Source organism: Cryptomeria japonica, chromosome 6 (genome assembly GCF_030272615.1).
Source record: "Cryptomeria japonica chromosome 6, Sugi_1.0, whole genome shotgun sequence".
In the NCBI taxonomy this organism is placed as follows: domain Eukaryota; kingdom Viridiplantae; phylum Streptophyta; class Pinopsida; order Cupressales; family Cupressaceae; genus Cryptomeria; species Cryptomeria japonica.
The window spans coordinates 8,598,250-8,618,088 of NC_081410.1; the positions used below are offsets into that span (position 1 = coordinate 8,598,250).

Consider the following 19,839-nt stretch of genomic DNA (forward strand, 5'->3'; position numbering starts at 1 on the left):
TTGGAATGTTTGTCCAATTTAAGACAACGTAATTTCCCCATTTTTTACCAATATTGTTTCATGAGCTTTTGGTCAAATTCCAAGTTTTCCCATAAGCTTTTAAGTGTACTAGGGAGAACTCCAAACTTCTTGGAGGATGCAGATTCGGTAATTGAGTATTTCTATTTTTGGAAATGAGCTCAATTAGCAGTATGGATCGCTATGACACTTTTAGAAATGTTTTTGGATTCCTAGGGTGCACATCTATTTTTGGTAAGTCACTAGTAGTCTTTGATCATTATCCTACATCTTTAGTATCATCCCAATGTGATCATAGTTGGGTTCCAATTCAGTTTCAATGCTTTCTACAACTTGAGTGAGTTATTGAATAATTAATTAATATTTCACTAATGTTATTTTAATGTTGAGAAATAATCAAAGGACAACTTAGTGTTGTAGCTCGTTAGAAAGGTAATAAAGTGTTTTAAAAATTGGATGCCTAGTTAAGGGGAATTTTGCACATGAAATGTTATTATTATTTCAAAAAGGTCATTTTGAGGGAAGGGAATTATTATAGTTTTTAAATTGCAAATTCTTTCTAAAAAAAATGCTATAAAAAGAGTTGTTGGGGCTCATTTGTGCCTATACTAAAAATTTGAATTTACATATTTTTCCTCAAATTTGGAGTATTCCTTTATGGGCATGGCAAATAGGAGTTACAACTCGTGAGAACTCACAAATTCACTCCTAAAAGATAGCTGTTCAAATGGGCACCCAAGAATGAGTTATTTGGATAAGATTAATGAGAAGTGGTTTGCTGATTGCGTATTTGAGCTGCATTTTGTGTTTGTTTTGGATTAAGAGAATACCCATATCAGATTTTAAGTTAAATAAATAGTGATTTGTGTTGAAGTATAGCATCGGTCAGTAATCTACTAATCTGACTGAGACAACTTAGTTTACCAATTAGTTATATAATAATTAATAAAGTTGATTTACACTCACTAACTATTCGATCTGAATAATTAATAATTAATCTGAATGAATCGATTAATATATTAATTGTTAATACATGTTAGCTAACACTTAATAAGACTTGTTGATTAAGTTACACTAACTATTCGATCTGAGGAAGAGACACAGTGATTGGTATAAGCCATGATGATTAGAAGGACATCTTGTCACGTATTTAGGATCTCTCTCTCCCTCAGCAGATAGTGTGTTAAGAAAATAAGAAATAGAACATGTTCATATCTTACTTATCATATTTAACTCATCACCAAACAGCAGGTTGTGTTTGATATGTATCGACTAAAGGCTCAGGCAGATTATATACTTCTCTGCAGATCGTATTTCTTGTTCTGCAAACTTTCTATCATCTCCCAAACTGCATTACACAATCAACAATTAGATTGAGTTCCTCCTTTGTGCCATGATTCCTCTGTTGACCAGCAGATCATCATTGATAGGGCAGATTGAACTCATAGTTTTAATGTGTGTTGAGTCTGTTGACTCTATCCTAAGAGGTGAGGCTGATTCATTGGCATATAATTTTGAAATTATAATCTGATCACCAAAACTTAACATGGTATCATAGCAGGCTTGAGAAAAGATCAGATCAGGTTTATATAAGAAAGATTATCTTCTATTATTGTCTTCAAGTTCATCTACTTCTATCAATGTCAAGATGGTGAATGGAATTCGAGTTGAAGACAAACTTGAGAGAGCATCAAACTTTGTATTTTGGAAGTTTAGAATTATGCTTGCCTTGGGGGAAAATGAATTAGATGAATTCGTGAAGAAAGCCATACCAGAACCAACCGAAGAGGATGAGAAGCTTCAATGGAAGAGAAAGAACCATAAAGCAATGAAGATGTTGGTTGACTCAGTGAAAGATCACATTGTGCCAATTATCTCCAAGTTGGAGATAGCACATGGAATGTTCAAAGCATTAGAGGAGATGTATGAGATAAACAACACAAGCCGAGCTCTTGCTCTAAAGCAACAACTTCACCATGTCAAAATGACAAAAGCCGAATCCATCACCTCATACTTCTTAAGAATTATAGAATTGAGAGATCAAATCTCTACCATTGGACACACCATAGAGAGTAAAGAGTTAACCATGTTGGCACTTAATGGTCTCCCTTCTTCATGGGAATCATTTATTCAAGGGATAAGCGCAAGATCAAAACTTCCTAAGTTTGATCGATTAAAAACGGACTGCATTCAAGAAGAGTCAAGATTGGTCACTAGAGGCATTGGTCAAAGTTCTACAAATGAAGATATTCATGTTCTTGCCTTGCACTCCTCAAAGAAGAAGGGTAAGAAAGGACACTCCAAAAGAAAGAAAGATAAGGAATCAAATGGTGCTCTGTTGTGATGTTTTCACACATCGCCCCATTGCAAATGGGGACCCTTGCTTTTTTGCTTTTTTGGGTTTGTTCTTTAGGTTTTTTAGGGTTTTGTTAGCTGGCCTTTGCATTTTGAGTGTCGCCCAGGGGATCACATGGATAAGCAAGTCCGGCTTGAGTGAGGTCCTGATCCTGAAATTTGGCTAAGTCTGGAATGTCTTGATCCTGAAATTTGACTAAGTCTGGAAACTAAAAAAAAACCTCCAAAAACTAGATTTTGCAATATAACTCCTGGAGGTCTGAAACCACTCTCAAACATCCTGAAAGTATATATGGAATATAACTTAAAGTATAAGACTATGTTTCTTCTTTCTTATACTTAAATGTTATATTCCATTAAAATTGTCCTGATAGAGAGTTCGAAAAGTCAAATTTCGCTCCTGTCCTTCTCCAAGGGTCCGCAGCGAAAAGCGCTCCTGTCCCTCTCCAAGGGTCCAAGGCGAATCGCTCGTGTCCCTCACCAAGGGTCCAGAGTGAAAAAAGGCTTAGTGGACTCATTCCTGACCTTGTTTGGACAAATTGAGACATCAAAGGCATGATGGAGGACGAAATGAGCATGATAGAGCATCCAGACTTGATCAAAAACAATGAAATGATGAAGTTTTTGCCTAGAGGGTCAAATTCGCTCCTGTCCCTCACTGAAGGACCAGAGTGAAATTCTTCATAAGGTACGATCTGGGCAAAGATCAAGCAAGTTTTATGTTTGAAGGTAAGAAAGGAGATGAATTGAACCCATTGAGGACAAATTGAAGATTATCAAACGTCAACAAGGGACCCAAATGCCCAAGTTCGCTCCTGTCCCTCTCCAAGGGACCAGAGCGATTTTTGTCTTAGACAAATTTCTTGCCAAGTTACAATGAATTCCAAGGCATGGATGAATGAAAGGGGACATTACGAGACCGTTGAAGATAAATTTGGAAGCTGGCGAAGTGTGATGGAGACTACAAGTACAAATTCGCTCCTGTCCCTCTCCAAGGGACCAGGGCGATATCTTAGTTATGTTGCCTTTTCCTCAAATTCAAACCACTCCAAGTCAAGGAGAGAGGTGGCAAGGACATTTCAAAGCGTCTCAATCAAGCACAAAGTTACAAGGATCGCCAAAATGAAGGATTTGCACTTAAAAACTTGAAGTTCGCTCCTGTCCCTCAGGAAGGGACCAGAGCGATATTGATTATATTGGCCAAATCTCTCAAAAATCACGTTAAGTCAAGGTTTTGCGGGGTCATACAAGGTCTAAGATGTCTTTTGAAGATGATATACAAAGGTTTTGACGTCAAAATGTTATCAATTGAGCCAAGGAGCCTATATCGCTCCTGTCCTTTGGACAAGGACCAAAGCGATTTTTATTAAAACACTTATGTTCCGTCAAAACCAAGACAAGGCAAAGATAGGCAAGGTCAAGGACGTCCTTTGGAAGGCAATGAACGAAGAACGAAGATCAAAAGTTTGCAAATTTGAGCCAGGACACTAGGATCGCTCCTGTCCCTCAGGAAGGGACCAGGGCGATATTTGCCAAAGCACTCATTTTCCTTCGGAGATCATGACAAAACAAACTTGCAAAGGGTTCAAAGCGTTGTTTGAAAGGTAATAAAGGAGAAGTTGATATCAAGGACGGAGAATTTCAAGTAAAAATTGATGGATCGCTCCTGTCCCTCTCCAAGGGACCAGGGCGATAATGGTTATAAAGGCATTTGTTCACACAAGCAAGACATTCTAGCTCGAAGGACCTAACGAAAATAGCAAATCCAACGTGGAGATGGAGACCTTGGATGTAAAAATTGCAAGAATCATGACCAAAGTAATGGATCGCTCCTGTCCCTCTCCAAGGGACCAGGGCGATGAGGTACGTATACTTCATTTTCAAAATAATTTGGCGCTCAAGCAAACATTTTTTTTAAATTTATTTTAAATGCTAAGATCGATAAGTTTGAAAATCCTATTAAATTAGCATTTAAATATTGCGCTTAACATTTATTAATTATTTTGCCTTTAAAAAATCGAATTTGATAATTTAAAAACAAAGGCATTTGATTAATAATTAATTATTAATTTATTAAAAATCAAAGGGAGCGCTTAAATATGGAGGTCGGCCGTTATTACTTATTAAAAATCATTTAAATTGCCTTATTTTTTACACAAGTCGGCCTTGGGGTTGAATGGTGAGGTGAGCGCTATAAAGGGAGAGTGAAAATCATTATTTTCACATTATCATTTATCAATTCTTACATGCAATCTTGAAGGAGAAAGTGCGAATTGTGTTTAGAGAAGTGCGAATTTCATTCCAAGCAAGGTGGTGCGAATATATATCCAAAGGTGGCGTAGATATTATCCAAGGAGATACGAACTTAAAGTTTAAATTGTGCGAACTTGTCAAGCATTGGAGATCACGTCAAAGATTTGAAAGGTGGCGAATTTCTTATTTTGAAGTGGAGATCACGTTGAAAACCATCTTTCGCCAATTTTGCCTAGGCGAATTCCTTTATTTTTGGCATTTTAGAGTTAAGCTCTCAAGTAAGGTATGGCAAGATCTCTTGTTTTAATTTCGAATTTTGATCGTCATTGCCTTAAGCTTGAATTTTGAATTTTGAATTGTATTAGCTCAATCGTCATTTAGGAAATGATAATTCAAGGACTAATCATGAAGTTTCCTAAAATTAATTTAATCTATGCTATTCATTGCAAAATCATGTTTCTAATTTTGAAATGTTGTGTAGGCATCAAATGGAGATCTCATCAAGGAAAATCAAGTCGGATCAAGGACGGTCTTCTCAAGGACGATCAAGCCAGGACAGGGGCGACCTCTTTCAATCCAGCGTTCCAAGGCGAGGTACATCATCATCTTGCACATCAAGGACAAAAGGAGTTAGAACAAGAGTTAATTAAAGATAGCCTCTCAACGACATCAAATTGAATATCTAGCAAGCTACGAGTGTCAGATGAGGTGGCATCCCAGTCATCACTCCTCCAGTCAGTGTGGTCCACCTCAGCATGTCCAGATTCAATGTACTTAACTCATGGAAGGTGGCACAAACTCCGATGTACCTACCCCGGCTATCCATTGGTCGATTTTTCTAGAAGGGACATGTGTCCAAGCAATACAATTTTGTCATTGGTCAAGCATTAAATGTTATGTAATGGTTGTAACAAACCCTAATTAGGGTTTTCATTGTTGAATCTTGGCCATTGATCTTGAATTGATCTAAGCCATCAAATTGTATTGTGGGCACTATATAAGCCCAGGCATTTCATTTGTAAAGGCTAATTAGCAATAGCTAGAGAGTTAGGAGATAGTTGGAATACTTAGAAGATAGAAATAGAATAGCAATTAGAGTAGAATAGGAGGACAAGGCAAGAAATTGTTGCCATTGATTGTAAACAAACTCCATTTTCATTGAAGTAATGGTGAAATATGTCGTTTTCTTGCAATTTGCATGGTTTCTTGTTGAGTCTTCAATCTTAGATGGTAGATGATTAGATGAATGGAGGAAATGTGATTGATTGATGGTGGAATTCGTATATCCATACTACTAGCAGTTTGTTGATTGCAGACTTGCCTTGTGTAGTCAACTGGAATCGTTCAGCTTAAGCTCAATTTCAATTTGTTGCCTCTTCATTGATATGCATCAACTTGGATGGTATCTATGCCTGCGGTGATGATTTGAACATCATAAAGCTTCCCTTAGAAGATCGCACTAGTCTTGTGTAGATGTTCCATTGATGTCAAAACAAGATCTAGTTAGAGTTTCATCAAAAATCAAGTCATTGCTCCTACATTCTTAGTATTAGGATTAGATCCTCTCTTCGCCCTTATCCTTTTTTCATTTTTTTTTCAAATCTAAGTTAGTAAGAGCCTGTGTCCAGCAAAGCAGATCGGAAGTTCAATCATCACATGTAAGTCCCCTTGTGATCCCAGCAAATCACATCATACCACTGGAGCTTGTCCACACGTAGAGACCCTACTAAAAGAACCTTGGAGTCTACCTAACTGATCCTTTATGCGAATCTTCAGCAGTTAGAGACTATTTTCTCAAGAGAGGATAAGATGCCTATTGGTATTTTATTCTGTGTATGATGGTGTACAAAATACACGTCAACATGCTCCTACACACAAAAGAAGGAAGGACATTTCAAAAATCCAATGCTTTAGATGTGACAAATATGGTCACTGTGGAATGAAGTGTCCAACTAGGACTATGCCTCAATCCTCCATTGTGGATATTGCCGAGACTCCTACTCAAAAGGATTCAGATGGATTCATATTCTATTAAGCCCTTTCAAGTAATGTGCCTACCGATCACAATACTTGGATAATTGACAGTGGTGCATCTCGCCACATTACTGGATTTAGAGAACGTCTAAATAATTTAGTGGAAAGAACTTCAAATGAACAATACCATTGGAGATGACACTAGTTACTATGTGAAAGGAATTGGGACCTCTTCTCGTCAACTAGATTCAGACATTTCCTTGGAATTGAATGATATACTATTTGTTCTAGGAATTAAGCGAAACCTTGTCTCCATATCAGCCTTGGAAGACAAAGGTTATCGAATCGCATTCATGGATGGCAAAGTCCTTGCATGGCCAAAGAAATCAAATATCAAGACAGCTCAAGTCATTGGAGTTCGTCATGGATGTCTTTATAGACTTTGCACTCTTCCTCCCCCTTACTTCATGATTCATCAAGTACTTGTGAGATTTGGCATAGAAGATTGGGTCACCTTCACTTTCGTGCACTGCCTACAATGGAGAAGATGGTTATAGGCCTTCCAAAACTCAACCAGGAGCATGAAGGAACTTACAAAGGTTGCGCATTGGGTAAGAACACTAAAGGTACATTTCATAGTAGTGAAAGTAGATCCAAATGTATTTTAGATCTCATTCATTCAGATTTATGTGGTCCTATGTTTGTTGCTTCCTTGAGTGGTTTCTTGTATTATGTTATTTTTATTGATGACTACTCTAAAAAAACATGGATCTATTTTTTAAAAAGTAAAGAATCTGATGAAGTACTTATGAGATTTAAAGAATTCAAAGCTCTAGTAGAAAACATATCAGGGAAGAGGATTAAAGTCTCGAGATCCGATAATGGAGGAAAGTGTACCTCCGGTAACTTCCATAATATTTGTATTGAAGCTGAAATTATGAGGGAGTTTTGTGTTCCCTATAATCCTCAACAAAATGGTGTGGCAGAAAGAAAAAATAGAACTATTGTGGAAGCAGCCAAAGCCATGATCCATGACCAAAATCTTCAAACCTTCTTTTGGGCTGAGGCTTCTAGAACTGACGTCTATGTTCAAAATAGATGTCCTCACCGCAATTTGGAGAATAAGACTCCCGAAGAGGCATTCACGGAGGTAAAGCCGGATGTAAGTCATTTGAGGATCTTTGGTTGTCCAGTGTACATACATATACCCAAAGATAAGAGGACAAAATTGGAGCCTTCTGGCAAGAAGGGAATATTTGTAGGCTATAGTGAAACATCAATTGCCTACAAAATCTACATTCCAGGGCAGAAATTGATTGAGTTGAGTAGGGATGTGACATTTGAAGAGGATGTTGCATTCAAAAAATCCAAAGGCATCCATGAAGTGGACATTGAAGATCAAGAGCCTCCTCAAAATATGGAAGAAGACCATACTCCTGAGATTCAGAAGGAGACTCATGAACCTGAAGAAGATGATGATCCAAATGAGCCCTTGAGTCCTACTGATGGGCCTACTGACATTGTGATTAGTAAGAAAAGACTTCTTTGGGCAAGGAAAATGATGCAAGAAGATGAAGGTTTTGCAGCCCCAAAAGGTACATTTAGAGAAAGTAAGAGACCTCATAAGTTCTCCAGCTATGTTGCATTGATGAGTAAAATCATTGAGTCAGAACCTTCTAGTGTTGAGGAAGCCACTAGTCAACAAGTTTGGAAAGATGCTACGACAAAAGAGTATCAGTTTATTCTAAAGAATGATGTTTGGGACATTGTATCTAGACCGGAAGGTAAATCAGTTGTTTCTTCTAAATAGCTCTTTAAGATCAAACATGTTGTTGATGGTAGTATTGAAAAATACAAGGCTAGGTTTGTGGCTACAGGATTCTCTCGAAGGGAGGGAATTGACTATGAGGAAACCTTTGCTCTAGTTGCCCGATACATCTCACTCAGAACTATTATAGCTATTGCAACACCTAAAGGATGGAAGATTCATCAAATGGATGTAAAACCGACATTTCTAAATGGTATAATTGAGAAGGAAATGTATATTGAACAACCTGAAGGATTTTTGGTACATGGGAAGGAATCTCATGTTTGCAAGCTGAAGAAGGCATTGTATGGCCTCAAGTAGGCACCACGTGCTTGGTACGAAAGAATTGATCGTTACCTGATGGGCTTGGGTTTCTCCAAGAATGATGCAGATTCAAACCTGTACTTCAAGGTAATTAATGGGGAAGCATTAATTTTGATTCTTTATGTTGATGACTTACTTATCACTGGAGAAGATCATCTTATTATCAAATGTAAGGAGTTAGCTTCTAAATTTGAGATGGACCTTGGTTTATTGCACTACTTCCTTGGCTTAGAAGTTTGGCAGAAATATGATGAGATCATTCTGAGTCAAGAGAAGTACACTATAGACATTCTCAAGAGGTTTGGTATGGTAGATTGTAAATCCATGGCCACACCCATGGAGACTGACTTGCATAAGCTAAGAGAAGCTACAACTGCTTCAGATTTGGTGGGCCCTACACTATACAGACAGATGATTGGATCTTTAATGTATCTAGTCAATATGAGACCAGATATTTGCTATGCAGTAAGTGCACTTAGACAATTCATGTGTGAACCAAATAAAATACACCTAGTTGCAACAAAACATATTCTGAGATACTTGTGAGGCACAATTGGATATGGCCTAAGATATTCTTCTGATATAAACTTGAAGTTACATGGATTTACTGATTCCGATTGGGCAAAATGTGTCACTGATCGGAAGAGCACCTCTGGTTGTTGTTTCAGTTTGGGTTCAACTATGATTTCTTGGTGCAGCAGGAAACAGTCCTCAGTAGCACTGAGCTCCATAGAAGCCGAGTATATTGCAGCATGTGTAGGAGCACGAGAAGCAGTATGGCTTTGGAAGCTTCTTGCAGGATTGTTTGGACAATCCTTAGAACCTACAATTATCCATTGTGATAATCAAAGTTGTGTAAATCTTTCAGTCGATCCTGTATTTCATGATAGGTCGAAGCATGTGGAGATCAAATATCACTATGTTAGAGACATGGTGGAAAGGAACGCTATTTAGCTAAGATACATTAGTACTGATGAGCAAACAATATACATTCTCACCAAGCCTCTCTCCAGAGTAAAGTTTGTGTAATTTTGAGATAAGCTTGGTATGGTGGAGAATGAAGCTCTAGCTGAGATTGAGTCTCAATTTCATTGATTTGTTTATATTTGTTTATTTATATCCTAATGTATTATTATCTTCAAAAGATGTTTAAAGTGTAAAATCTTGTTAATGCATTTCTCCTTGAGAGAAACTTGAGGTGTAAGCCCTTATCGCCACCCTTTGATATGATTCATGGTGGATGTCATGTGTGTGACGCCATGACAACATCACGTGAGAGAGTTCGTTATGATTTTCTTGTACTTGTGTGTTTAACCTTTGGATGAGCCATGGTGAATATCATTGTGAGGTGACGATCTTACAATGATAAACACTTGTACATCCCACCATTATTGTGAGGTGACAATCTCACAATAATGTTTGATATCTTGTGAAGTGATATCTATGGATATGCCATAATGGTGGATATCATGTGAGGTGATATCTATGGATAAGCCATAATGGTGGATATTACTTGAGGAGATATCTATGGTGGATATCATGTGAGGTGATATATGTGGATAAGCCATAATGGTGGATATCACATGAGGTGATGTCTATGGATATGCCATGCTATTTGTTATCACGGTGAGGTGATACATATTTGTTCACCATCCATGGGAGTAGCCATGGTGAATGTCACTATGTGACTCAGATCTTGAGTAGGATTCCTCCCTAGCTAAGAGGGAGTGTTGAAGTATAGCGTTGGTCAGTAATCTACTGATCTGACTGAGACAACTGAGTTTACCAATTAGTCGCATAATAATTAATAAACATTGTGAATGAATCGATTAATATATGTCTCGATTCTATAAATTTAATTAATACATGAATCGATTAACATCTATGAATCGATTCTATGTTAATACATGTTAACTAACACTTAATAAGATGTGTTGATTAAGTTACACTAACTATTCGATCTGAGTAAGAGACACGGTGATTGGTATAAGACGTGATGATTAGAAGGACATCTTGTCACGTATTTAGGATCGCTCTCTCCCTCAGCATGTAGTGTGTTAAGTAAATAAGAAATAGAACATTCATATCTTACTTATTGTATTTAACTCATTTCCAAACAGCAGGTCGTGTTTGATATATATCGACTAAAGGCTCAGGCAGATTATATACTTCTCTGCAGATCGTATTTCTTGTTCTGCAAACTTTCTATCATCTCCCAATCTGCATTACACAATCAACAATTAGATTGAGTTCCTGCTTTGTGCCGTGATTCCTCTGTCGACCAGCAGATCATCATTGATAGGGCAGATTGAACTCATAGTTTTAATCTGTGTTGACTCTATCCTAAGAGGTGAGGCTGATTCATTGGCAAATAATTTTGAAATTATAATCTGATCACCAAAACTTAACAATTTGCATGTATGGTTCTAAGTTGAGGTTTTCAACCCTTCATCAAAATCAATTTTGTTCTAGTGTTCTATTCCATCCTCTCAAGATCTGTATTTGCTGATCAGAGTTTCCAGATTGATATTCCTCCTTTCTAGTGTTATTCGATGAATTTCTAAATGTTGCCCTAATTTTGGCACCCCCATTTCCAAAAATTCATTTTGTTCATCAAATAGGTAAGTCTAAGTTCCAAAGGTCTTTGAGGTCTTCCCATGTTGCTATTATTTCATTAAGTTCCTTTGAAATCATCCAACACTCAGTCATTTTACTTGATTTTGACCTTTTGAGTCAGTTTCTCTCACAACCTGCCTTGAAACCGACAAAGTTTTGCCTTCTCAATATTTTATCAAGAGTCTTCAAGAAATCACAAGTTCTTTTCTTTGAAGCGCCGGTCATAGTGTTGGTTTTCACAACCCTTTGTTAAGTTTTCAAAGGAACTTAAGTTTTCTTCACAAAGCATCCCATTCTCTTGGTTTCAAAACCATTGTTGGGAGTTTATAAGGTTCTTACAACCTTGTTGAGCTCTAACTCCAAATGAAGAACTTCAATGTTTTCAGTCAAGAGAGAGATAAAAAGAAAGTTTTTTAAAGTTCAATGAATTTTTTGTGATTTGTGACAACTTTTTTGGAAGCCGACAAGGTTCTCATAACCTTGTTGGTGTGTGACACATAACTCGTAACCTCCAATCCTCCAAATGCTAACAAAAGAAGAAAGAAAGAAATGAACAAAGAAGTGAAGGAAAATGGGAAAGGAGCACAAGAAAGTGATAAAAAGGAGACAGATTTCGAAACCTCTATCGAATTCTGACAAGGTTTTGAGAACCAACTAAAGTTGCGACGACTCTCCATTCCAAAAGGAAAATTTGAAAGTTGGTGCCATTAGAGGCTATCTACCCTACATTAATTGCTGTCAGAGCCTGAGGTAGATGAATTCATGCTTATGTATATTAAGGGAAAGGGAATCTATTTGAGTACTTCTAAGCATTTGCAAATGAGAATTGATGGTTTTCAAAGCACAGAGAGAAGAATTGTGACAGAGAGCTTGACCGTGGCAAGGGTTGAATTTCTTCAAAACACTATTCTCAGAAATGTTTAAAATGGTAAGAACATACTCCCGACACTCTAGTAGTTACTTTTGTTGCTCATTTTGAGCAATTTTCCAAACAACTCTCTGAGCAAAAGTTGAGCAACTTAGGTGTCACTATTCTGAAAATTTTCCAGAACTAGAGGATAGAAGTTTGAATTAAAAACCGGTAAAATGAAGTATAAGTACTTGGGATATGATCACTTATCTGGTCTAGATAGCATGTTGCCAGAGATTGGCGATACTAGACTAGGGCACATCAACTTAGGGGAGTTTTGGGAGTGAGTGAACAGGTCAACTATAGCTCCAATCACCAAAAGACTTGTTGAAAGCAGTTTGTTAGAGGTAGCTTCCTTCCCTGTGGCTGTGTAATGCACAGACCTTGTCCTCGAATGCATAAACCATTACAACTCCGACTTTAGAGAGATAAGAACGAATGATAAAACTTTCTCATCAATTTGGATAGGGCAACCATTAGTGGATGTTTCAGACTGCCTGAGAGGGAAGTCTATGCTGATTTTGACTTTACAACATCACATGGCCAATTCAGCAAAAAGAAAGGGAACTACATGAACATCATTGCTAGGGAATGGTTTGCAGTTCTCAAGAGGGGCAAATCTCATTTGCCTAAAAAATTACATAAATCTCACTTCAAAAATGAAATCTCAAACATCATCATATTGTTGCATAGGTGGAAGGGCAACATGAATGCCCATGAATTTGAGGATTGGATGTTTTTCTTTTTTTAGATAATCTGTGCTAGGCAACAATATCTAGATTGGGCCACTTTAATCAGTGACAGACCGTACTTCATGATTTCTCACTTTGTTTTCAATAAATTCTTCTATATGTCTTCCTAACTCAACAAATATAAGCAAAACCCAAGAGGTTTTAAATTTGTCCATTGTCATCCCCCATAGCTTGAAGAGAAATCAATAGCAAAGGAGGTGTGGGGAAGTTTCATCTGCATTATCACACATAATGCATTTGAGGATTTTAGGCAAGCCCCTTTTTTAATTGTTCTTATGATAAAAGTTTATCATGAACAACTAGCCAAAGGCAAAAAAAAGAAGCTTTTGGCTAGCATTTAGTGTTCCAAACCGCTTTCCACACTGCTAAAGGAATTTTGTTGATTTCCTTACCAATGAAAGAAAAGTAGGCTGATTATATTATATTCTCCAAAAGAAGAGAAAATCAATGTTATTATTTTGTAATGTAATCACAATTGCATCAAATTAGGGTTAGGGTTTCATCTTACCAAATAAATATCTCTTTGATAATGCAATCTTGGATTTGGATCCTGCAATCACAACATGACAACATATGCAAACACACACACACTCACACACATGCTTAATCGTTAGGGTTAGGCAAATCAATCATAATCATAGTTTACTAATGATACTATTGAGCACATTAGAGTTTGGAGGAAGAGATATGATGGGTCCGCTCGAAGCCATTTCTACACCAAACCCAAAAGGATGTCTACCACAGCCCTCTTGGTTGCTTGGTGGCTTGAACCTGCTTTCCCCATTTATATCTCATGTGATGACCCCATCTTTACAATTACAATATAATAGCAATAAACCCTTATGTGGTCAAGGAGTGGTAGACCTTGAGCACCATCAGATAATTAGAAGGTAGTTAGAAGTAAGGAAAATCGTGAAGTCTTATAAATAAGACAATTTTCCTTGGTGGCAGTAAGAGATATAAAGATAATACAACAAGTTTTATGTTTAAAATATGATCAAAATGCATCTGATACCGATCCTACTTGAATACATACTATCGATAGACAATAAAAAGATCTGATCTATAGTAATGCACCGAACAATTAAGTATTCCCATGAAGATAATCATAAACATTGACATGATAACAGTAAGCATCCAATTGTTTCAGATCAATCCTCTATAAGAATTATGTACGATAAAGAAACAGTTCAAATAAGTCTTTTGGGTTGAGACTCGTCAGCGATTTCTTAAGGAACCACGATTCCCTTAATCAACAATTAAGAAATTAATGTGATCAAGATAGGATAATGGATTCATCACTGCACCTAGGAGTGTTAATGGAGTCAAACAAAAAGAATATATATACGCACATTCAAAGGATCAAAGGCTAATCATCACTATATATATATATATATATATATATATATATATAATGGATTAGTCTTAGAAGATATCCAATATGGCACGATATGCAGTAATCATGTAATAATACTGTAAAGGCAGCAAATAGAATGAATGCAGTGATCATGATAATCATTATCGATTGTATACAGAAAACACGAATTAAGATACCAAAGACAGTGATTATAATTACAAGCAACAACAGTGATTACTATCAAGGCAGATTGAATAAGACAAGATAACATATGCAATTATCATAAGATAAGATCGGTTAAGAGTGCAAATCTAATTGATAACCAAAAAGGTAATGAAGTGGTGTGATTAGTAAATGAATGGACATAAAGCATGTCTTTTGGCAATGTAACATATCATTCCAAAAACAAAATATAAGAAGGCCTTCACAATCATTCCCAACATCGTCAATTGTGTTTATATCTTATTTATTATTCCAGTTTGGACGAGCTCATAGTGAGCAAGGCCGAAGGCCTAATAATCGGGGGCATAAACCAACCAGACATATATCAAAAACAGCCCCACCATTATTGCAAGTATTCACTGCCAAAATCAGGAACGGCATATCATATAACTGTTGCAAGCATATAACAAAACACAAGGAACAGCAACGTATCGTAGCAAGGTGATACCAATATTTACATCTGTACATTCTCATTGGAATATCTGAGACAACAATTTATATAGTCTTACAGCTATCTTCATAAGACAGATCATTGCATACTCCTCATCGAACATATCAGGAAATAAGAGATAATCCATCTATAGATGTTATAAGTGGCATTTTAAGAGGCTGCTGACTCAAATGCTCATGCTGCTTGCTTAGATGCCTCCGCTATTGGCGGTGGGACTGTGACTGGTGAACGTTCACGGTCTTATTCAATAGTGAAATTGAGGAAAGAAGTCTCTTGCAATTTATTGATAAGTTAATTGTTCCCTAATTTATAAAGAATAACATAAGGGGACATTACGAGTGGTATCAGAGCTAATGAACCTGCCAGCCCGTGAGAAGAACATTTCAGATGGCCAGAGTTGAGGATCATTCATGGATTGGTACAAACTTGATAGTAAAATGAATCCATCAGCACAAGACAGTAACACTCAAGAAAGACTCTCTTAATTATTGAGAAAGCTAAAGCAAGTATACAATAATGGAAACAAAGGAGGCAATAGAAATCAATTCAGGCAATCTCCAAGTATATATGCCTACAACAAGTTCAAGATCAATACCACCAACATTTCCATTCAAAGAAGAACATTGAGAAGGCAATCTATATGATCAAGTTCGACAAGACTGGATTAAGGGAGGATTGCATCATGATATGTCTCTAGAAGACTACATATGATTAAGGGTGAGGTAATCACCTTAAGAATGAAGGGTTCATCACTTGGATCTAAGAAGGGAAAGTGGAAAGCACGAATATTTTAAAGAACAAAAGAGGAATGATCTCAATTCAAAAATGGCATCAAGAGTTTCACAACCAGTATCGTCAAAAGTTTTGAGGGTCATTATACCAAGGGAAGAAAGTGTAGGGAGTTTGATAGCTACAAATCATGAAAACCTTGAAAAGGCTAAAGCAATGAATGATCATCAAGCATCACAGGAAGTGGTTGATTCTTCATGTGACTCTTCTATCACAAATAAATTGAATACTTGTATTCAAGAAGATCATGAGGTTACACTTAGATCATGTGTTGAAGATAACCTGTTGTTTAGTCCTAAATGTATAGTTGGTGAATAATCAGATAACACAGTATTCCCTACACATACCAAGCATTCATGGAACAGAACAATTGTACATTACAACATTTGATGCCAAATGATAATAGATAGACCAGAAAGTTATATCTTTATTCCAATGTCCAGAATTGTTCATACATAATCCCCCTGCCGAGGTTCCAACCAAACAATATATAGACCCGAAGGTTGGCCAAGTTGCCAACTGTCACCAACTCCCAACTACCCGACGGGAACCTCTCGGCAAGAACAAAACATAAACACACATAACACACTTATAATTATTATTCGTACTAACATACGTTTTTACCCCTAATATTAGCCCCCCCAAAAACGTAGTTGTCTTCCAGACGACTCAGACAAGAGAAACTGAAATGAAAAACATAGCTAAGACTGAGAAGAGGGAGGAGGCATCCCTATAGTGGCCGTAGGAGGACGTTGTTGTCCGGCCTGAATTTTCAGGTTCTTTTCTGCCATTAACTGCCGTTCCCGCGCTTTCTTTACCATGTGAGTCGCTTCCATTAGCTTTTTATCTTTTTGCTCCAACTGTGAAGTGAGTGCCGCCACCTGGGCTGCCAATGCCTGTGCCTCCTCCTGCATGCTGCAGCGGGCTTCACATGTAGTCATCTTCATTTCCATCTCCTTCCTCAAGCTTTTCTCTACTGTGGCCAACTCCATTTGCTTCCTGCTCTCTTTTTCCAGGGTTACTATGTACATCCGTTGGGCCTCTTTCTCCACTTGATGTTGCCGCATCTGTAAGTACACCTCTCGAAAATTTCCCTCCATACTGCGGAAGGTGGTGCCTAAGGTGCCTAAGCCTCCTATCACGTGCCTGTGGGTCCAGTTCTGAATCATCTCAGGTGTACTATTTTCCAGCCATCCCTGCTGCTCAAGGTGCTGCGTGAACTCATCTTTGCACCCTTGGGCCATAAAATGACACAGCTGTGTAGCGTCGGCTGAATTACCAGCCTCCATTAGTCCAGTAAGATGAGCCATGCCACGTGCAACATCCGAGAGTCCTTCTAGCTCCGCTAGGAATCGTCTGAGTGAGCCTGCTGGGTCATTCAAATTAGGTAGTGTGATATGGAGTCCAGTGAGAGTCCCCTCTAGGCCATTTCTCTGCTTGTCTCTTCTCTACTGCTTCTGATCAGTGGGTCTCTCCTCATCTGGTATAGTGACCTCTCTATCTGGAGTCATGCCTGGCCCGATAGCCATGTTATGTGGTGCGGGGGAGGGGGGAAGGTGTGGGGTGAGTGCGAACTGTCCTAGCCATCCATCCAGCGAAGCGTCTATATCCTCATTTGTCATAGTCTCCAAGGCTGCCTCTAAGTTAGCTGATACCGTACCGGTCTCTGCTACCATCGTACCAGTTTCTGTTACCGCCGTACTAGTTCTTGCTGCCGTTGTACCAGTTTCTGCTGCGACCGTACCAGTTTCTGCTGCGACCGTACCAGTTTCTGCTGCCAGTACGGCCAAACTGATCTATGGCAACGATACTCATCGTTGTGCCAGCGGCTCCCCTTCTCTAATCTTCTGGAATAGTACCCCCACTGGTCGTACATCTCCTACTGGGCTGGCGACTACAAGCGCCTCTTGAGGTACCAGGTGTGCCAAGGCTAATTTTGAGGGTGTAAACTTTACCCTCATACTCTTCCATTGTGCCCGCAATCCCCCCTGTTGCTCCTCTTCTTCATCTTCTTCCTACTGACACGACTCTGTTTCCTTTTCCTCCTCTATGGTGGTGTGTTCCGATAGATGGAACCCTTCATCCCCACTTTCCTATTCTTCCGTTTCTTCCACTTCCTCGGAATCCTCGGCACTGCTAACCTCTTCAATTTCCACAGACGTGTCTAGCTTCCTCCTCTTCTATGTGGGTTGTGTTGTGTCGCCAAGGATGTCCAGGTGAATGTAGTAGTACATGGTGGGTTTATTTGGTTCGACCCGTCCGTGAGGTTCAAACGTCCCCCAATCCTCTGGTGGTACCTGCAGGCGTACGACATCCAAGAACAAGCTGATGGCATGATGGCACATGTAAAATGCTTTGTGTTCTAATCTCAGGAAGTCGTGAATGCGTTCTGCCAGGAGTTGCCCCCAGTTGTACACTTTTCTGCATCTGATCCCGTTCATTAACCCAATCATCCATATGGCAATGTCTGAGGCCCGGCTGGCCCCTGTTAGAACGCTTTTAACCAGGTCCATCAACATCCTCCATTCTCCTGGTGCGATAAGGCTACGCTTCATTCCTCTGCTATCGACCTAGATGCTCTTCCATTGTTCTTCTGTGAGGTCGTCTCTGCACACCAGGTCCATCAACCAGTTTTTCTTTTCTCTAGTGAGTTTTTTGGTAGGTTTGGCAGCAGATGCTCCTTTATCCTCAACTGTAGTTGCCGTCTGTTGTGACCTCCGAAGCTCCAGATAACCTTCACGGAAGGCCTGCTCTACCTCTCTCGCCAACGACTGCATCCGAGTCTCGCCAACCCCCTCAGTGAGGCGCCAAGCCTCCAGCATCGCCAGGCTCTCCGTGTCCGGCCACTCGGCACACTCAAAACACCTTTCAACCTCAGCTCGGCATCCGGTGCGGGCAAAGGTCAACAACCCTTCCATCTGCTCAACCATGGTCGCATCGGCCTGGAGCGTGGCAGATGATACAAGTCGATGTGCTCCCAGAGTCATCTCGGTAATAAACTGCTCCAACTCTGCACCCTACTGACTTCCCACAGGCACCCCCTCTGTTCTGTACGGACTAGTTACTACCACCGCAGGGGGTGAGGCAACCCTCTGGACTTCCCTGCTACTCGGGGAACTCCCTTCCTCGAGATCAATGACATCCAAGGAATACATGGTCCGCCCTGGGGATAGAGTGGCCTCTCTCGGTGCCACTGGTGCCATCTGGTAACGGCTCAACCAGTTAGTGAGGTCATCATGAAGAGTGCCTGCTGCCTTCATTGCCTCCTGCATATATCCTGGCAACCCTGGCACATCCTGTCCTGTCACATCCGGCACCTCGTGCACCATGGAAGCCTCTGGCACATCGTGGGCCATGGAAGTCTCTGCACTCGCCAAGGGCTCCACCTGTGGTGGTGTCATGGCTATCGTCACTCGAGGCTGCCCGAAGCTAGGAACTGGTACCATGGTGACTACACTCACTGTCCCGAAGGACCGCGACACCGCCAACTGACAAGTCTCTGGTAAGCGGGTTGGTGTAAAGTGGACCTGCACCTGTGATGCTAAAGTAGACCCTACTGTACTTGCAGACTCCACTACCCCCTCTTCAGGCAACTGGTCTCCTCTTCTCCCTGTCAGTCGGAAGCTTCCTCCGCTTACCTGGGAGGTGTCTGCGGATTCCTCCCTACCACTTTCTGCATCGTCAGCCTTAGACTCTTCTGTGTTGGACTCTGTATCGGACATGGCGGCCTTCTTTCTTTTTGTGCCCAAACGTGCCTCCGTGCCATGTGCCAAGACGTCCAAGTGTGACCAGTAGAATATGGGCGGCTGGTCTGGTGCTACACGCCCTTGCGGCTCCAATGGCTATAAGCCCGGGGTGATCTGCGTGCGGACTGCGTCGAGGAGTAAACATTTAAAGCATAAAGTACGTAATGCAGAACAATGCCATAGATATCAGACAAGTATCAGATATGTTATTCCATTCATAATTCGTGTCCTTCACAAGTTACATTCGGAAGTATATAAAGATACC

General features: G+C 39.5%; 1 protein-coding gene across 1 annotated transcript in view; it reads right to left on the bottom strand.

Moving 5' to 3' along the window:
- LOC131069429 (uncharacterized) overlaps positions 1-19,839 on the bottom strand; it is a 122,169-nt gene that overhangs the window by 79,469 nt on the left and 22,861 nt on the right. The window lies entirely within an intron of this gene.